The 18,119-nt window shown below is 38.5% G+C and overlaps 1 protein-coding gene across 2 annotated transcripts in view; it reads left to right on the top strand.

The window, feature by feature from the left end:
* RUSC2 (RUN and SH3 domain containing 2) overlaps positions 1–18,119 on the top strand; it is a 57,511-nt gene that overhangs the window by 701 nt on the left and 38,691 nt on the right. The gene's annotated exons all lie outside the window — the stretch shown is intronic.

Genomic DNA, 18,119 nt, shown 5'->3' with positions numbered 1-18,119 from the left:
GCCCTCCGCCCCTTTGGCCCCTGCTTCCCAACTTGGTGTCTGCCTGAGCCGGGCTGGGATCGCTCTCACATCCCATTTTACCTTGGGAAAACCTTTGGACTGGCAGTTTGCCAGTCCCCTGCTACCGCTCTTACCTGTTGCAAAGGGCACCGTGTTCCCGTTGCCCAGGGCTGGCTTGGGATTACCAGGCTGGCCCTGAGGACACCATGGGACTGCCCTGGAGGCAAGGACCGTACATTATTAATTTGTATCTCCAGCGCCCAGCACAGTGCTTGGCACATGGTAGCACTCAGTAAATATTTAATGGGTGGGTGAATGAATGAGACCAATGCAGAGGCTGTGAGGCAGAGTGCTTTAGTGGGAAAAATGTCACTAGTTACATGAAGTGGGAAAAAAGGAAGGGCATCTAGGGGATTACTTGTGGTGCTTATGTTGGGAGCATAGAACTGAACATATTCAGTCTCAATTCATGCATCTAATGTCATTTACATAGAAGCTTCTATTTATCAGCTGATTTCCCTTTATGTTCTGTTTACAAAAAAAAAAAAAAAAAGTCAGGGCCAAGGCTGCAGAAATTTTTATTGGTCAGTGTGCCTCAGAGGCTGCCCAGATAATCTTGAAAGAGCTTTACCCAGGTGACGCCCCTCCTCTTGCCCTAGCGACTAACTGCTCCCTCTAAAGAAGAACTGTGGAGACTAGCCACAGTCTTTAAACCTTACTCACTGTAGCTGGTCAGCTAGTGCTTCAGGACAGGTTGGAGGAATGACCTCAGTTATTTTACCCTTTTAGCTCCTGGATACCTCCCCTCCCCTTTCCTCCACTGGAGGGGTAGACATCCCAGGCTGGCCTAGTGTGAGAAATATGAAAGATTCCTAAATACTACTGAAGTATGATCAGGTCATATGGGCCATTTATATCTCATTAGACCAGAATCAGGCAGGGGTTACTGCTATGTGAACAGTGTCAGTAATAAACAAGAACACAGGCCTTTTAAAGATGGGATTCTCAAAGAACAGAAAGCCTGAAACCTGTTTTTGTTGATTCCTAAGAGGATGACCTGAACAGATTCAGTTTCCTGAAGCTAAGACAGGGTTCGGCGACCTCAGTTTTGGCCCCGGTTCCGTGGGGAAGTGGATGATATTGCTGAGTGATGAAACAATGGCTGGCAAGCTGCGGGAGTTTATAAGCTAAGTAGTTGCCTGACTAATAGTGGCATTATTGTCACTGGGGCTCAGCATATTACTAGGTAAAATAGTGACTGGAGTTTCTTAGCAGGCTCCGTGGAAATTAAGCAGTGATACGGTTTAGGGGAGAGGGGAGATCCCACCACTCTCTCTGGTGTTCTGCTACCCGTGTCCCTCCTACTGTATGACTATAGCACACTCACCATCATTGTTTCTTTTCTGCTTTGAGCCAGGTCAGAATCTGATTTCCTCTGATTTTTATGTTAAGTGTTTAAGGTTCCTTTTTGTTAAATGTTTAAGGTTCCTTTTTGAGGCAAGGCCTGCCTAACTGGAAGCTGGGTATGTTCTCACCCATTTCTAACTTTGATTTATCCTTCTTTACTTTTTCTTTCTACCATTCTCTGACTTATCTTTGTAACTTTACAAAGTGATACTGAAAGCAGGAAAGAGCTCCTAAGCTGAATTAAGCAGGGGCATGGTATCTGGAGACCAGTACTTTTTTTTTTTGTTAACCAATATGTTTTTAATGGGCTTTTCTACTTTTCCCTGTCTAGGATCCCTGTTAAGACCTCAGTAGCCCCAAAACACTCTGGATTGTTTGATTTATTTTTTCTTCACTTCCAATACTTCAGAGTGTTGCCAGATAAAATACAGAATGCCAAGGTAAATTTGAATTTCAGATAAACAGCAGGGTGTCCTGTATTTTTATTTGCTAAATCTGGCAACCCTAGTTCATGGGAAGGCTTATGTGTTCTGTTTTTCTCTCTGCAACTTTAGGACAATAACTCATCCTTTTCTTCTGTTGCTCATACACAATGACTGAGCACCCTATTAAATGTCACTTGACTGAGATGGCTCACTGACTGCATGTTAGGGTAAGGGCAGGCTCTGTAGAGATAGTGCAATTGGTCAGTGTTTAGGTTACCCAGAAAACACCCATCAAACATTGACATATGATATTGTAATTCCTGTCAAATGAGTCTGTCTTGCAAAATGAGCATATTATTTTGAGTGGCCAGATATAAACATTGCTCTGGATTAACTTCAAGGGATGAGGGTGGGGTGTGGAGTGCATTCTAACGAAAAGTTAACAACTCACAGTAGAACTTCTCTTGTACCATGTTTACTGTTTTTTTTTAAGTTGTGGTAAATATATATAATATAAAATTTACCATTTTTACCATTCTTAAATATATAGTTCAGTGTCATTAAGTACATTCACACTGTTGCCCAGCCATCACCACCATCCATCTCCAGAATTTTTTCATCTTCTCAAACTGAAACTGCATAATCATTAAACGGTTAACTCTTCATTTCCTCTTCCCCCAGCGCCTGGCAACCACCATTCTACTTTCTTTCTCCATGAATTTGACTACTCTAGGTAGTTCATATAAGTCGAATCATACAATATTTGTCTCTTTGTGACTGGTTTATTTTCACTTAACATAATGTCTTCAAGGTTCATCCATGTGATAGCTTGCATCTGAATTTCCTTCCCTTTTAAGGCTGAATAAAATTCATTGTATGTATATATCACATTATTTTTATCCACATTCATCGATGGACACTTGGGTTGTTTCCACCTTTTGGCTATTGTGAATAAAACTGCTATGAACATTGGTGTACAAATATGAGTCCCTGTTTTCAATTCCTTTGGATATATACCCAGAAATGGAATTGCTGAATCATATGGTAATTCTGTGTTTAATTTTTTGAGGAACTGCCATACCATCTTCCACAGTGGCTCTACCGTTTTACATTTCCACCAACAATGTAAAGCATTCCAGTTTTTCCATAAACTTGCCAACACTTATTTTCTGTTTTGTTTTTTAAATAATAGTCATCCTAATGGGTGTGAAATGGTATCTTGTGGTTTTGATTTGCATTTCTCTAATGGCTAGTGATGTTTAGTATCTTTTCATGTACTTATTGGCTGTTTTTATATCTTTGGAGAAAAGTCTATTGAAATCCTTTGCCCATTTTTTAATTGGGTTATATGTCTTTCTATTGTTGAATTGTAAGAGTATTTTATATATTCAGGATAGAAGTCCCTTATCAGATATTATGATTTGAAAATATATTCTCCCATTTCATGCGTTGCCTTTTCACTCTGCTGATAGTATCGTTTGATGCACAAAAGGTTTTAAATTTTGATGAGATCCAGTTTACCTATTTTTTTCTTTTGTTGCCTGTGCTTTTTGTGTCACAGCCAAGAAATCATTGCCGAATCCAGTGTCATGAAACTTTTCCCCTGTGTTTTCTTCTAAGTTTTTTTAAATAGGTTTATCTTTTATGGTTAGGTTTTGATACATTTTGAGTTAATTTTTGTATGATGTGTAAGATAAGGGCTCAATCTAATTCTTTTGCATGTGGATATCCAGTTTTCCTAACACCATTTGTTGAAGACTTTCCTTTCCCCTTTGAATAGTGTTGGCATTCTTGTCGAGTATCATTTGACCAGATATGCCAGGTTTATTTCTAAGCTCTCTGTTCTCTTTCATTGGTCTGTGTGTCTGTCTTTATGCCAGTACCACACTCTTTTTTTTTTAATTTATCTTTTATTGAAGTATAGTTGAATTACAAAGTTATGTTAATTACTGCTGTACAGCAAAGTGACTCATTTATACATATATATACATTCTTCTTGATATTCTTTTCCATTATGGTTTATCACAGGATTGAATATAGTTCCCTGTGCTATACAGTAGGACCTTGTTGTTTATCCATTCTGTATATACCACTTTGTATCTGCTAATCCCAAACTCCCAGTCCATCCCTCTCCCACCCCCTCCCCCTTGGCAACCACCAGTCCATGCTCTATGCCCCTGATTCTGTTTCTGTTTCATAGATAGTTTCATTTGTGTCATATTTTAGATTCCACATATAAGTGATATCATATGGTATTTGTCTTTCTCTTTCTGACTTACTTCATTTAGTATGATAATCTCTAGTTGCATCCATGTTGCTGCAAATGGCATTATTTCGTTCTTTTTTATGGCTGAGTAGTATTCCATTGTATATATATACCACATCTTCTTTATCCATTCATCTGTTGGTGGACATTTAGGTTGTTTCCATGTCTTGGCTATTGTGAATAGTGCTGCTATGAACATAGGGGTGCATGTATCTTTTTGAATTATAGTTTTGTCCAGATGTATGCCCAGTAGTGGGATTGCTGGATCATATGGTAATTCTATTTTTAGTTTTCTGAGGAGCCTCCATACCGTTTTCCACAGTGGCTGCACCAACTTGCATTCCCATTAACAGTGTAGGAGGGTTCCCTTTTCTCCACACCCTCTCCAGCATTTGTTATTTGTAGGCTTTTTAATGATGGCCATTCTGACCAGCATGAGGCAGTACCATACTCTTTTGATGACTGTAAGCTGTGTAGTAAGGAAGTATGAGTCCTACAACTGTGTTCTGCTTTTTCAAGATTTTTTTTGACTATTCAGGATCCTTTCCGATTTCATACAGATTTTAGGATAGATTTTTCTATTTCTGCAAAAAATATCATTAGGATTTTGAAAGGGATTGCATTAAATCTGTGGATTGCTTTGGGCAGTTGACATCCTTTTGTTGTTGTGGAAAGAACTACCCTCTTAACAAATTTTTAAGTTTACAATATATTATTGACTGTAGGTGCATTGTTTTACAGCAGATCTTTAGAGCTTATTCATCTTGCTTGACTGAACTTTATACCCATTGAACAACAACTCCTCATTTCCCTCTCCCCCAGTCAACCATCATTCCACCCTTTGATTCATGAATTAAACTATTTTATATTCCTCAGACAAGTGGAATCAGGCAGTATTTGTCATTCTGTGATTAGCCTATTTCACTTAGCATAATGTCCAACCATGTTGTCGAATATTGCAAGTATTGACAGCTTAACAATATTAAGTCTTACCATCCATGAACACAGGATATCTTTCCATTTATTTGTATCTTCTTTAATTTCTTCCAGTAACATTTTATAGTTTTCAGTGGTTAAGTTTATTCCCACATATTTTATTCTTTTTGATGTGTTGTAAATGGAATTATTTTCTTAATTTCCTTTTCAGATTTTTCATTATTATTGTCTAGAGACACAACTGATTTTATATGTTTTATATGTTGACTTCGTGTCCTGAAACTTTGCTGTATTCATTTATTAATTCTAAGAGTTGGGGAGGTAGATCTTTAGGGTTTTCTACATATAAGACCATGTCATCTGCCAACAGTAGTGCAGATGCCTTTTATTTCTTTTTCTTGCCTAATTGCTCTGGCTAGGACTTCCAATACTATGTTGAATAGAAGTGGCAAAACCATATTTACTCTTAACACACAGTCTTAGGGGTTTGATGATTGGTTTGGTTTGATGCTTAAGGATGTAAGTCCATAATAGATGCTGAGAACAAAACTATATTTTAGCATAGTATATTAGTGTTAACAGTGAGTCATCAAGAAAAAGTTAAGTTATAGCCTATACACTGTGATTAAAACAAAAGTGTGGGGGCTTCCCTGGTGGCACAGTGGTTGGGAGTCTGCCTGCCGATGCAGGGGACGTGGGTTCGTGCCCCGGTCTGGGAGGATCCCACATGCTGCAGAGCGGCTGGGCCTGTGAGCCATGGCCACTGAGCCTGCGCATCCGGATCCTGCACCTCCGGAGCCTGTGCTCCGCAATGGGAGAGGCCGCAGCAGTGAGAGGCCTGCGTACCGCCAAAAAAAAAAAAAAAAAAAAAAGTGTGTAAGTGAAAGTGTACATTTTAAAAGAGTTTTATCAAAATACGTAAAGTTTAAAAAAAATTAATTTTCATACTTAAAGAAGAAAAATTCTGTTCTCTGGAATTCTTGGTTTAATAAGTTAGTCTTTTATCTTCTCTAGGAAATGAGACAGCTCTGAAATGTCTTCTGTGGTTTTGGCTTCTTGTGTGGTCCTGTGGTCAAGGACAACAAATTGATAACTGGGTGGAGAGGGAAAAAAAGGGCCAGCCAACTTCTGGCTAGATTTAGTTATTTTAGGGTCCAAAGTTTATACTTAAGTTTATCTTAGAATCCTAAAATCTATATTTAACTTGTTTACCTGTTTTTATACTTTTGTGCTTCCTTTCTTTTTTTGTATAATTATTCTAAGAAAGAAAATGCAGCCTTATATTTAGTGTACTTAGGGAAAAATGGAAAATTATTTTTTATCCATGTTCAGGTAAAGGAAAAAAAAGGAGATAAGCATATTCCTAAAGTCAGTATAGATAGAATTTAGAAGACCCCAAGGAAAAAAGCAAAAACTCAAGATGGGAGAGTTGGGGACCTAGTGCTGATCCCATTCATCCAAGAGTTGTTTCTCTTACAAAATGTTATTTTCTTATTATCTGAAGGATGTTGTATTCTGTTTATTTAAAGATACAGACAAACTTTGTTATCAGTCCAACCTATTCCCTGTACGTTGTAGATAGCTAGAGTTTTTCTGTAAGGCTAATCATTTCCTTTTATTTTTTTATTTTTGATAGTATCTTTTTTTAATTTATTTTTTTATTTTGGTTGTGTTAGGTCTTCGTTGCTGCACACAGGCTTTCTCTAGTTGCGGTAAGCGGGGGCTGCTCTTCATTGCGGTACACAGGCTTCTCATTGCGGCGGTTTCTCTTGTTGCGGAGCACAGGCTCTAGGTGCGTGGGCTTCAGTAGTTGCAGCACACGGGCTCAGTAGTTGTGGCTTGCCGGCCCTAGAGCTCAGGCTCAGTAGTTGAGGCGCATGCGCTTCGTTGCTCTGCAGCATGTGGGATCTTCCCGGACCAAGGATTGAACCCGTGTCCCCTGCATTGGCAGGCGTATTCTCAACCACTGCGCCACCAGGGAAGTCCCTAATCATTTCCTTTTAAATATCCTCCAAATCATAGTGATTTAAAGATTTCTGTCTTGCTTATATATTACTGTATAACAAATACCCCAAAGCTTAGTGGCTTAAAACAATGACTGATTATGTCTCACAGTTTTGTGAGTTGGCTAGGTGGTTTTTGCAGTTCCAAAAGATGGGTTCTGGAAATGTTTTAAATAGGAGCATTACTGGAGTGAATTGTCTCCCAAGGTGACTACTTTGAAGGACTTCTCTTACTTGGTGTTACAGAGCTATTCTACTTCTTGAAAATATTTTTCTCTTTACTTTATACTTATAGCTATAGTTAACTTCTTAGATAGGGTACTGTCTATTTCAGTTTATAGGCTGATTTATGTAATATGCTTTGCCTCACATCCAACACAGCAACTTGCAACATTATTAGTTTATTCATCCCTAATGATAGTGGTTGGAGAAGGGAAGCCTGGAAGCAGGACCACCTGCCCATTATGCATTTGTGAGTCCTTTTTGACAGCCAGGTTGTGGTGATAGATAGTTAACAAGGAGCATTGATCTCATGGGGGGAAAAGACAGTTATGGCTTTTTACTGGATTGTGAGAATACGTAGTAGAGAATAGAAAATTTCAAAATGTTTTTTAGAGGGGAGCTCTTTGTTCAAGTATATTCCACAGGAAAGTGGACACAAAAAGGTAAAAGCTGAGCTGTTTTGGTTAGAAGCAAGGGGTTTGAAGAAGTAGAGTCTAACCTTTTCATCTGTCTCTCCCTCCTTTCCTCTCCATCCCCTTCGCTTACCTTTCATTGTCAATGAGGGGGCTCCGTAAAGCACACTTTAAGCCAGTCACCAAAGATGATACATGACTACTGAATTTTCTTTGTTTTTTTTTAATTAATTAATTTTTAAAAATTAATTTATTTTGGCTGCACCAGGTCTCATGTGGACTCTTATTTGCAGCATGCGGACTTATTAGTTGCAGTATGTGGACTTCTTAGTTGCAGCATGCGGACTTCTTAGTTGCAGCATGTGGACTTCTTAGTTGCAGTATGTGGACTTATTAGTTGCGGCATGCAGACTTCTTAGTTGCGGCATGCGGACTTCTTAGTTGCGGCATGTGTGAACTCTTAGTTGTGGCATGCACGTGGGATCTAGTTCCCCGACCAGGAATCAAACACAGACCCCCTGCATTGGAAGAGTGGAGTCTTACCCACTGGACCACCAGGGAAGCATGACTACTGAATTTTGCCTACTGAGTCATGACTCCAAAGTGGAAAGAGGTTGAAAGAAATGGTTGGGTTTGAGATCCCGTCATCTTCAAATGACCACCCACCAGTAAGCAATCATGGCTTGAGAGAAATATAACCAAAATATTTACTGCTTACATACAGTTCCCAAATTCCTATGTGAAACCCTTAGCCTTAATTTAGTGAGCTGCATAGAACCAGGAATTAATTACAGACTCCTTTTGCCCTTTAATCCTAAGCCCTGTCAACCTTTTTTAGTCCAAAGCCAAGAAAATTTTTTCTAGCCATACTTTCTAGTTCATAACAAGAAAAAAAAAGGTTTGTTTTTAGAATATTATATAATAATGTATATGCTTTAAAAAATATACATTGAACATTAGGTGGGCTGTGCACCTCTTTCCCTTTGCATACTGTTAGCTTCTTTGCTGAATTTCCTCTAGACAAGTGCTTCTTAAACCTGAGGCTGCAGAAAAATCACCTGGCTCACCCCTGAAATTCTGATTCAGTAAGTCTGGCACTGGGCCCAAGCATTAACCAGTCTAATAAATTCCCAGGAGAAGCTGATTCTCCTGGTCCATAGACCGCACTTTGAGTAGAACTACTCTTAGACCCAAACTATAATCTCAGCCTCTTCATCAATGGTTCTCAGATTTAATCAACATAAAGGTTTTTGTTTGTTGGTTTTTTGTTTTTTTTGGTTTTGTTTTGAAAAAAAAGAAAAGAAAAATAAAAAGCCCTAGTGCACAAGACCCAAGAATCAAAGGCCAAATAGTGCCACTAAGAGTGTGATTTGAAGCATATCATTTCCACACTGGGTTTTCTTCCTTTAGAGATTAGGTTTATAAATCTATCAAAATATTTTCTGAGAAAGTGGTTTGTCTCTTTCTCTAATTATAGGTGAAATATAGTCTCACTATTGAGAATCTAGAAAAATACAGACAAGTATAAAATGAAGACACATCACTGAACAGTTTTTGGAAGTCAAATTTTGAATAGTTAGGTAACAGATCCATTGTTTGAATGTGCCATAATTTACTTAATCCAAATGTTAGACATTTGAAATTTTTAAAAATAGCTTTCTCTTTTCTAAAAACTGTTCAGATTAATAACTTTATGAAAAAAATCTCTGATAGTTTCCTTAGTGTGGAATTCTAGAGGTAGAGTTAGAGGATTTGAACGTTTTTAAGACTGGAGATATATATATATATATATATATATATTTTTTTTTTTTTTTTTTTTTTTTACCCCCAACCTCAATATGAAGGTTGTACCAAAATATGCTTATATTGGCAAAGTGTGAAAATGCCTATTTTACTTTCCTTCCCTTAACTATTATTATTTAGTTTGATAATTGATAAACAAAAGATAGTACTTTAAATCTTATTGTTTGCTCATATCTTGCCCATTTTCCTATTATTTCAAGTGAATAAGGCAGTCACAAAAGAACGAATACTGCATGATTCCACTTACATGAGGAATCTAAAATAGTCAGAATCAGAGATGCAGGAAGTAGAATGGTGGTGGCCAGGAGCTGGAGGAGAGGGAAATGGGGAGATGCTGTTCAACCTGTATAAAGTTTGAATTATGCAAGATGCATAAGTTCAGGAGATCTGCTGTACATTATGCTTATAGTTAGCAATAATGCACTATATACTTAAAAATTTGTTAAGAGAATAGATCTCATGCTATATGTTCTTACCTCAATTTTAAAAAAAGATCTTAGGTTTTAGCAATCAATTCACATAAATTCTTTACATATAAGGATATTGGCATTTTGTTATATTTGTGTCAAATATTTGTCTTTTAATTTTGTTTATGACTTGGCATCTAGAATTTTACAGTTTCTATATGGTCAAATCTTTAGTTTTCTGTTGTGACTTCGGTACACCTTCTTTCAATAAATACTCTGGGAATCTATGTCCTGAGTCTGAGGCTATTGGGTACAGATTTCTGTGACAAACTGTCTCTCTCTTTATTTTTTTTCCAATTTTATTGAGATATAATTGACATATAATATTGTGTAAGTTTAAGATGTACAGTGTGTTGATTTGATACACTCATATATTGGAAAATGATTACTACAATAGGATAGTTAAATCTCCATCGCTTTACATAATTACCATTTCTTTTTTGTGGTGAGAACATTTAAGATCTACTCTCTTAGCAACTTTCAAATATATAATACAGTATTGTTAACTATAATCACCATGCTATACATTAGATCCCCAGAATTTATTCATTTTATAATTGGAAATGTTTACCCTTTGACCAACATTTCCCCCACCCCCCAGCGCCTGGCAACCATTCTACTCTTTGTTTCTATGAATTTGGCCTTTTAAGATTCTACATATAAGTGACATCATACAGTATTTGTCTTTCTCTTTCTGACTTATTTAACTTAGCGTAATGCCCTCAAGGTCCATCCATATTGTCACAATGGTAAGATTTCTTTCTTTCTCATGGCTGAATGATATAAAGAACTCTATACATATGGTTCTCTCTGATTGAAATCCTTCCCCTGACCTGCATGCATATTTCTACTCCTCCTTTAAGAATCTACTCATATGACTCCTTTCCGAAACCTTTCCTGATGACCCCCTGCAAATTTGGGTATAATTTCCACCGTGCTATCATTGGCCTTGTCTGGGGCTCCATTACAGCGGTTAATGCGTTATTTACATAGCTGTAAACTCTGTGAGGGCAGGAATAGTCTTTGAATCCAGGGTCTCTGAAAGATCCAGAGAGAGAGCTTGATCTCTTCCATTTTTTAAGTTCTTCATGTGTTAAAAATGATTGAAATCCAAAGCAGAATTCTAATAATTTTGGTATATTTAAAATATTTACCTTAACAAATTCATTTTGTAATATGAAAATGACTGTGTTTAGGACAAACCACATGATCATCTCAGTAGATGCAGAAAAAAAATTTGACAAGTCCATGATAAAAACACTCAACAAATTAGAAGTAGAACTTCCTCAGCCTGGTAAAGGGCATCTATAAAAAACCCTGTAGCTAACATTATACTTAATGGTGAAAGACAACTGAAAGCTTTCCCTCTAAGATCAAGTATAAGAGAAAGTTGGTCATTCTCAACACTTCTATTCACCATTGTACTAGAAGTTCTAGCCAGAGCAAATAGACAAGAAAAAGAAATAAAAGATATTCAGATTGAAAAGGAAGTAGAACTATTTGCAGATAACATGATCTTGTATATAGAAAATGCTAAGGTAGCCACAAAAAAAACTATTATAACTAATAAATGAGTTGAAGATTGTAGGATGCAAGATCAATGGATATAGGGTTTCTTTTAGGGGTGATAAAATATTCTGAAATTAGACTGTGGTGATGGTTGCCCAACTCTGTGAATACACTAAAAACCACTGACTTGTACACTTTAAAAAAGTGAATTTTATAGTATGTGAATTATATGTCAAAAGAGTTGTTTTTTTTAAATGACTACAGTTATAACTTCATGTGTAAATAAGGATAAAAGGCTAATTTGAAGCCCTTTGTGATTGTCAGTCTTGGGCCAAAGATTTTCCTGTCCTTTTTTTCCCCAACTTGTGAAAGACTCTATTTTCTGCTCTATATTCCTGGTGTTACCAACCAGGGTTCTTGGCCTCCTTAATCAGTAGAAGTTGATCAGAGTCCAGACAAGAAATTCAGGCAAGGCTTTATTGGGGCCCCTGCTGCAGCAGTGGGCAGTGAGAACAAACAACAGGTTCCCTTGCTTGTTGGCTCCCCGAGGGGGGGCAAACTTGTTTCTTACATGGGATGAGGGTAGGAGTGTGTCCAGAGCTCCGGCCAGAGGGGTGGCTTAGGTGTTTTGCCCACCCCTTAGGTGGTGGTGTGGGCAGGGGGCATCCGCAGGACCCTGCTTTTGCTCCCCACCCCCTGCTTTTGCTCCAGGCTCTTCAAAAGTGGCAGTTGGGTTTTTTGGTCTCTTTGTATCTTTTGGGTCCAGAATTTACCCTAACTGCAGGCATGCAATTATTTTTAGTCCCAGACAGTGTCTTTGTATTTTGTTGCTGAAGGAGAGGTGTGTCCAGGTACAAGCACTGCAGCGCTGCAGCAAAGGGTCTCAGGTCCCAGCCTGTCTCACTGGTGCCCAGCACAATGCCAGACAAATAGTATAAGTTCAATAAATATTTGTAGAATAAATGAATAAATTATGACAGCTGAACTGACTTTAAGCCTAGTTCAGCAAATCAGCTACATTTCTGAGGTTTTTTTCTCTATCACCAAGGATCCATGAATTTAGTGACAGTCACAGAAATTATAGACTGGTCCTATGATGAGTTTGGTTTTAGCCCTATAGAGCAACTTTTAAAGAAGACAGAATGGTCAGTTATGACTGGTAGACTAGATAAAGCTCTTTCCAAAAAAAGATCTATGAACTGAGCTGAACATGAACATAAGTAAGAGTTTTTAAAATTAAGATAAATATACAAAAACAATTAAAAAATAAAACAATAACAAAATAAAAGAAATTTAATTCACCTGTAATCCTATCTGCCTATCCTTTCTGTTTACATGCATATATAATTTTGCAGGAATATAACTGTTAGCATTAAAATTATTTTGTATTCTGCTTTCTTTTAATTAACCTTGTTTCATAAACATTTACCCATGTTGCTGTTTAGGCTTTATGGTTTATGGCTTAGTGTATTCTATTCAGTTGTTGAAATATCCTCACTGGTAGTCCTTTAACATCTTTAAAACTTCATTGATATTACAATCATTCTTTTAAAAATGTAGTCACCTAGTAATGAACCTAACTCTGAATAATAACCCCTTGCCTTTTATTTGTCTGTACTTAAACAGCTAGAGAAAATTGTACAGTCCAGTAGGTTTAGTATCACTTTCATCATCACCAAACTTATGCTGGCCAGCAGTCTTACTATATTTCTGTTACAAGGTTATTCCTCTACTCTTTATAACAAATATTTTATACCTTCACTACCCTCCTCAACCTCTGACCCTCCCATCTTCCTTCCATATACTCTATGATGACCTTGACTCATATACCTCAAAGAAAAAGGAAGCCATCAAACATGAACTTTCTTACTTCCTACCACCAATCTGCAAATCTGTCTATAGCCATCCTCTCTTCACTAGTTGCAGGGAGGAGTATCTCACCTCTTAACAAAAGCTAATCTCTCCCTGGTGAACTGGATTGCATACCCTCTATTGTTTAGCTGTTTTGAGATGTTTTTATACAGCAGAGAGTATTAAACCTAAATGATATACTTTGTAAACTACCCCAAACAAACCTATACTCTGAGTAAAAACACTGATTGCTATACAAATGGAACTTCAAGACAATTCCCTGATGCCACCCCACTTCCACACACCTCTTTTGATTTGTTTGCTGATCCTAAGTTCAACCTATATAGAAATCCTTTTTTTTTTAATCTATTTTTTTTATTTATTATTTTTGGCTCATTTTGCTGAAGCATATTCCGTAGTAGCTTTCTAAGAAAGGATACATAGTAGGAACATTTTTGAAATGAATGTCTGAAAGTATATATATTTAAACTCTCACAGTTGATAATTTGGCTGTGCATGAAACCTTAGGCTAGAAATCAATTCCTCTCAGAAATCTGAAAGTACTGCTCCACTGGTTACTAATTAGATTCCATCATTGTTAAGCCGAATGCCATTCTGATTTCTATTTGTATGTAAACTTTTAAAATTAATTAATTAATCAATTAATTTATTTTTGGCTGTGTTGGGTCTTCCTTGCGGTGCGCAGGCTTCTCATCGCGGTGGCTTCTCTTGTTGTGGAGCACGGGCTCCAGGGCACGCGGGCTTCAGTAGATGCGGCGCGTGGGCTCAGTAGTTGTGACTCATGGGCTCTTAGAGCACAGGCTCAGTAGTTGTGGCGCATGGGCTTAGTTCCTCCGCCGCATGTGCATCTTCACGGACCAGGGCTCGAACCCGTGTCCCCTGCATTGGCATGCGGATTCTTAACCACTGCGCCACCAGGGAAGCCTTATATAGAAATTCTTGAGCCACTACTGCTTCTCAGGGGTGTTGCTTCATCATTTAATTCCTCCTTTCTAAACCTTCAACATCAGTGGAGGCAAAGTTATAAAAAAATAAAAGAAAGCGTACCAAGTGTATTTCCCAGACACAAGTCTCCAAATTGAAAGGGCCCACTGAGTGCCCAGCACAACAAATAAAAATAGCCTACCCCAGGGTACCTCATCATAAAAATCTAGAAAACTAGGGATATAGAGAAATTTTTAATCTGTCATTTTTTTTTAAAGTTTACAGACAGGGACTTCCCAACAAGAAAGAAGAAATCATGGGATCTAGAACACAGGGCAACTAACAGAAGAGAGGCAAAGGCAATTCCTAGCATGATGAGAGAGAGAAGTCCAGCATGAAGTGGTGTTGTAAGCCAGAGAGGAGAGTCAATTCAGAATGTATCAGAAAAGAAAGTTCCAGAAGGATTATGTTCCAGGGGGAAACAAAAAGGAACTGTGTTTGACCATATGGAAAGTTAGATTTAGATTGAGAGCAATTTTTACCATTCCGCTAGAGAATTTGTGAGGATTTAGGGACAAATATATAGAAAAATAAGCAAAAGAGAGTCAAGTAGTAAAATTAAATTATAAATTATGCAGTAATAACAAGGGTCCACAGACTACCAAGTCATAGCAAACACTGGATATTAATTAAATCAGAAATTGTGGGGACTTCCCTGGTGGTCCAGTGGTTAAGACTCTGTGTTCCCAATGCTGGGGGCCCAGGTTCGATCTCTGGTCAGGGAACTAGATCCCACGTGCTGCAACAAAGATCAATTGAAAAAGATCCTGCATGCTGCAACTAAGACCTGGCGCAGCCAAATAAATAAATATAAAAAAAAAAAAAGAAATTGTGAGGAAGGTGGTGGATGTAGGAAGTCAAGAGAATGTTTAAAATCAAGAAATAATTAAATACACATATGATTTATAAACATGAACATAAATGCCAGATGAGACAGCTAAAAGATTTGAAAGTAGTGGTCTCTGGAGAAGGACACAGAGGTAGAAAGGGGTAGAGCTGGGAACTGCTATTTTCCATCATAAACTTTATACTACAATTTATCTTTGTAATCATGTGCATATATTAATTTGATAAAATCAATATTAATTTAAAAATCCCCTGACACCACATCACCCTCTGGGTATTGACTGTCTCATTTAACAGCCAACCTTTTTTGACCACCCAGACTGTCTGCTCAATTTTCCATTCACTTTTGCACCCTCTGCTGTCTAGCTTCATTTCCACTAACCACACCCCTGAAATTGTTTATGTCAAGATCACCAGTGAACTCCCCGTTGCCAAATAAAATGGACACTTTCAAAGACGCTCGTTTTCTTTCAGTTTTTCTAAGACACCAACCACTTTCCTGTCTCAGGCCCTTTCACACATGTCATTTCCTCTGCTTGTAATGTTGTCCCCAACTTTTCACCTGTTTAAATTCCCTTCAACTAACCTTTCAAGGCTGAACTTAAACATCAGTTTCCCAGAGAGGCCTTCCCTGACCTCTTAATCAAGCCCTTAGTCAGTCTTAATCAGATCCGCTTAATACTCTGTACTTTATTTTCATGGCATTTATCACACTTTGTAATTATATTTTTATTTATGTGATTGTCTGCCTTCCTCCACTAGATTGTAAACTTCATGAGGGCAGGGATAGCATCTATTTTGTTTACCACTTCCTGGCCTATAGGAATCTGCCCAAAGACTGAATTAATAATCCTCGAAAGAGGTGTTGAAGGAGGGCCTAGAATTAGAGCACTGATTGTAGGAATTAGAAGAGAGGATAGACTTGAGAGCTTTTCTACGGCAGAAGCTATGGGACTTGGATAGGGTCTCCTGGGATACATGTCTGGAAATAATTAGACCCTTTAAGGAGAATCTTGTCAGCCCATGAGTTTATGTAGAGGACTCGCTTTCACTGTCTTCTGCTGACAGTGAGCAGTTCAGGTAGTCATGTAACTGAATTCGCTGTATTCACTGGGTGGGAAATTCTTGATTCACAGATAATTTGCATATTTACTCTAACCTTTCTATGTATTCCCTCGGGATTTTTTTTTTTTGGTAATAAATTTATTTATTTATTTATTTTTGGCTGTGTTGGGTCTTCGTTGCTGGGTGCAGGCTTTCTCTAGTTGCGGCGAGCGGGGGCTACTCTTCGTTGCGGTGCGCGGGCTTATTGTGGTGGCTTCTCTTCTTGCAGAGCAGGGGCTCTAGGCGCGTGGGCTTCAGTAGTTGTGGCACACAGGCTCAGTAGTTGTGGCACACAGGCTTCATTGTTCCGCGACATGTGGGATCTTCCCAGACCAGGGCTCGAACCTGTGTCCCCTGCATTGGCAGGTGGATTCTTAACCAGTGTGCCACCCATGAAGTCCCGCCCTCAGGATGTTTTCTGGGACAGAGCCACTTTACAACTTTCAGGAGGACAAAGAACAGAGCCATGAGGGTTAAAAAATTTGAGGTTGTGGGCCTGTTGAAAAGAAAAGCTCTGGGTATGACTGTGACAAGATTCCCTGGTGTGAGTTGGTAAGTTGAACAGTAGTGCAGCCTCAAAAAGGCAATAGGAGGGATCTAGGCTCAAAGAAAGAAGAGATTCCCGATTCATGTTCATTATAGTTGCCGTTTACTGAGCACTCACTAAATACCAATCACTGTTCTAGATGTTTCTATATCTTTTAACTTCCACCAGCACCCTGTGAGAGGAGATACTATATTATCCCCGTTGTACAGGTGAAGAAACCCAAGCTGAGGGGAATCAAATAACTTGCCCAGTGCTACAGAATTAGTCCATAAGAGCAGAGTTAATATACCAGCTTTTTTTTAGCTCCCTTTTTTTTTTTTTTTTGACCACACCTCACAGCATGCAGGACTTTGGTTCCCAGAACAGGGATCGAACCCGCGTCCCCTGCACTGGAACCTTGAAGTCTTAACCACTGGACCATCAGGGAAGTCCCTAGCTCCCTTTGTTGGCCAGAAAGAAATAAAAGTGCATGGCCTGAAGCTGGAAAGAGCAAATCAGGGTTCAATTTCTTCATTGTAAATGGACAGTAATTTGTTAGTTGAAGTGAGCTCCTATGCCTTAAACAAAAGTGTGTGATGTAAATAGGGACTGAACTCCTGCAGAATGAATAGGAATAAAAATGGGGCTCAACTGAGAGCAAGTTATTGAGATTCTAGTGACTCCTTCAAGGGTCAGAATTTTCAACCAAAACACAGGTAATTTGGGTTGTCAATTCAGTATAAATTTGTCCCTGATTTAATAAATATGCTAACTGACGTCCCTGGACAGAGATGGCTTTTTGAATTAGCTGTCTTTCCTTTGAATATAGCACATTCCGAAGCCTACTTTATAGTTTGTATGTCATAGTTATTTAATTATTTGTTAGTCTCCCCAGGTGAACTATAAGCTCCATGAAGGCCTGCTTTGTTCACATAGTGCAGTGCCTTGCACTTCATAGGTGCTCAGTTAATGTTTATTGACTGATTCATCTAGTCCTTGGGCAAGACTGGCATCTGAGGTTCTCAGGGCCACAAACAAATTCTTCTATACATCTGCCCAAAGCAGGGAAGGAAGTCCTCCCAGAGCCTTGTTGTGCTTCTAGGTTGGGCTATTAGATTCCCTAGGTCCTGCCTCCTTTGGGTGGGGCCCCAGAGGCTTGATGCCACTGGGGCTCTGGTTTGGCAGTGGGGCTTGTCTTTGTTCTGAGATATTAACTGTAAATGGATCATGCTTATTTCCTGTTCTCAGGAGAACTCAGTGGGACCACAACTGAGGGGCAGTGAGAACACAGAGTTACTGTGTACTCTGCTGGAACCTCCCCATTGCTACCCAGAGA

The sequence above is a fragment of the Pseudorca crassidens genome, chromosome 7 (genome assembly GCF_039906515.1).
Source record: "Pseudorca crassidens isolate mPseCra1 chromosome 7, mPseCra1.hap1, whole genome shotgun sequence".
Classification (NCBI taxonomy): Eukaryota; Metazoa; Chordata; class Mammalia; order Artiodactyla; family Delphinidae; genus Pseudorca; species Pseudorca crassidens.
Note: the sequence above shows the minus strand (reverse complement) of the source record. Positions and strands in the feature narration are given on the sequence as shown.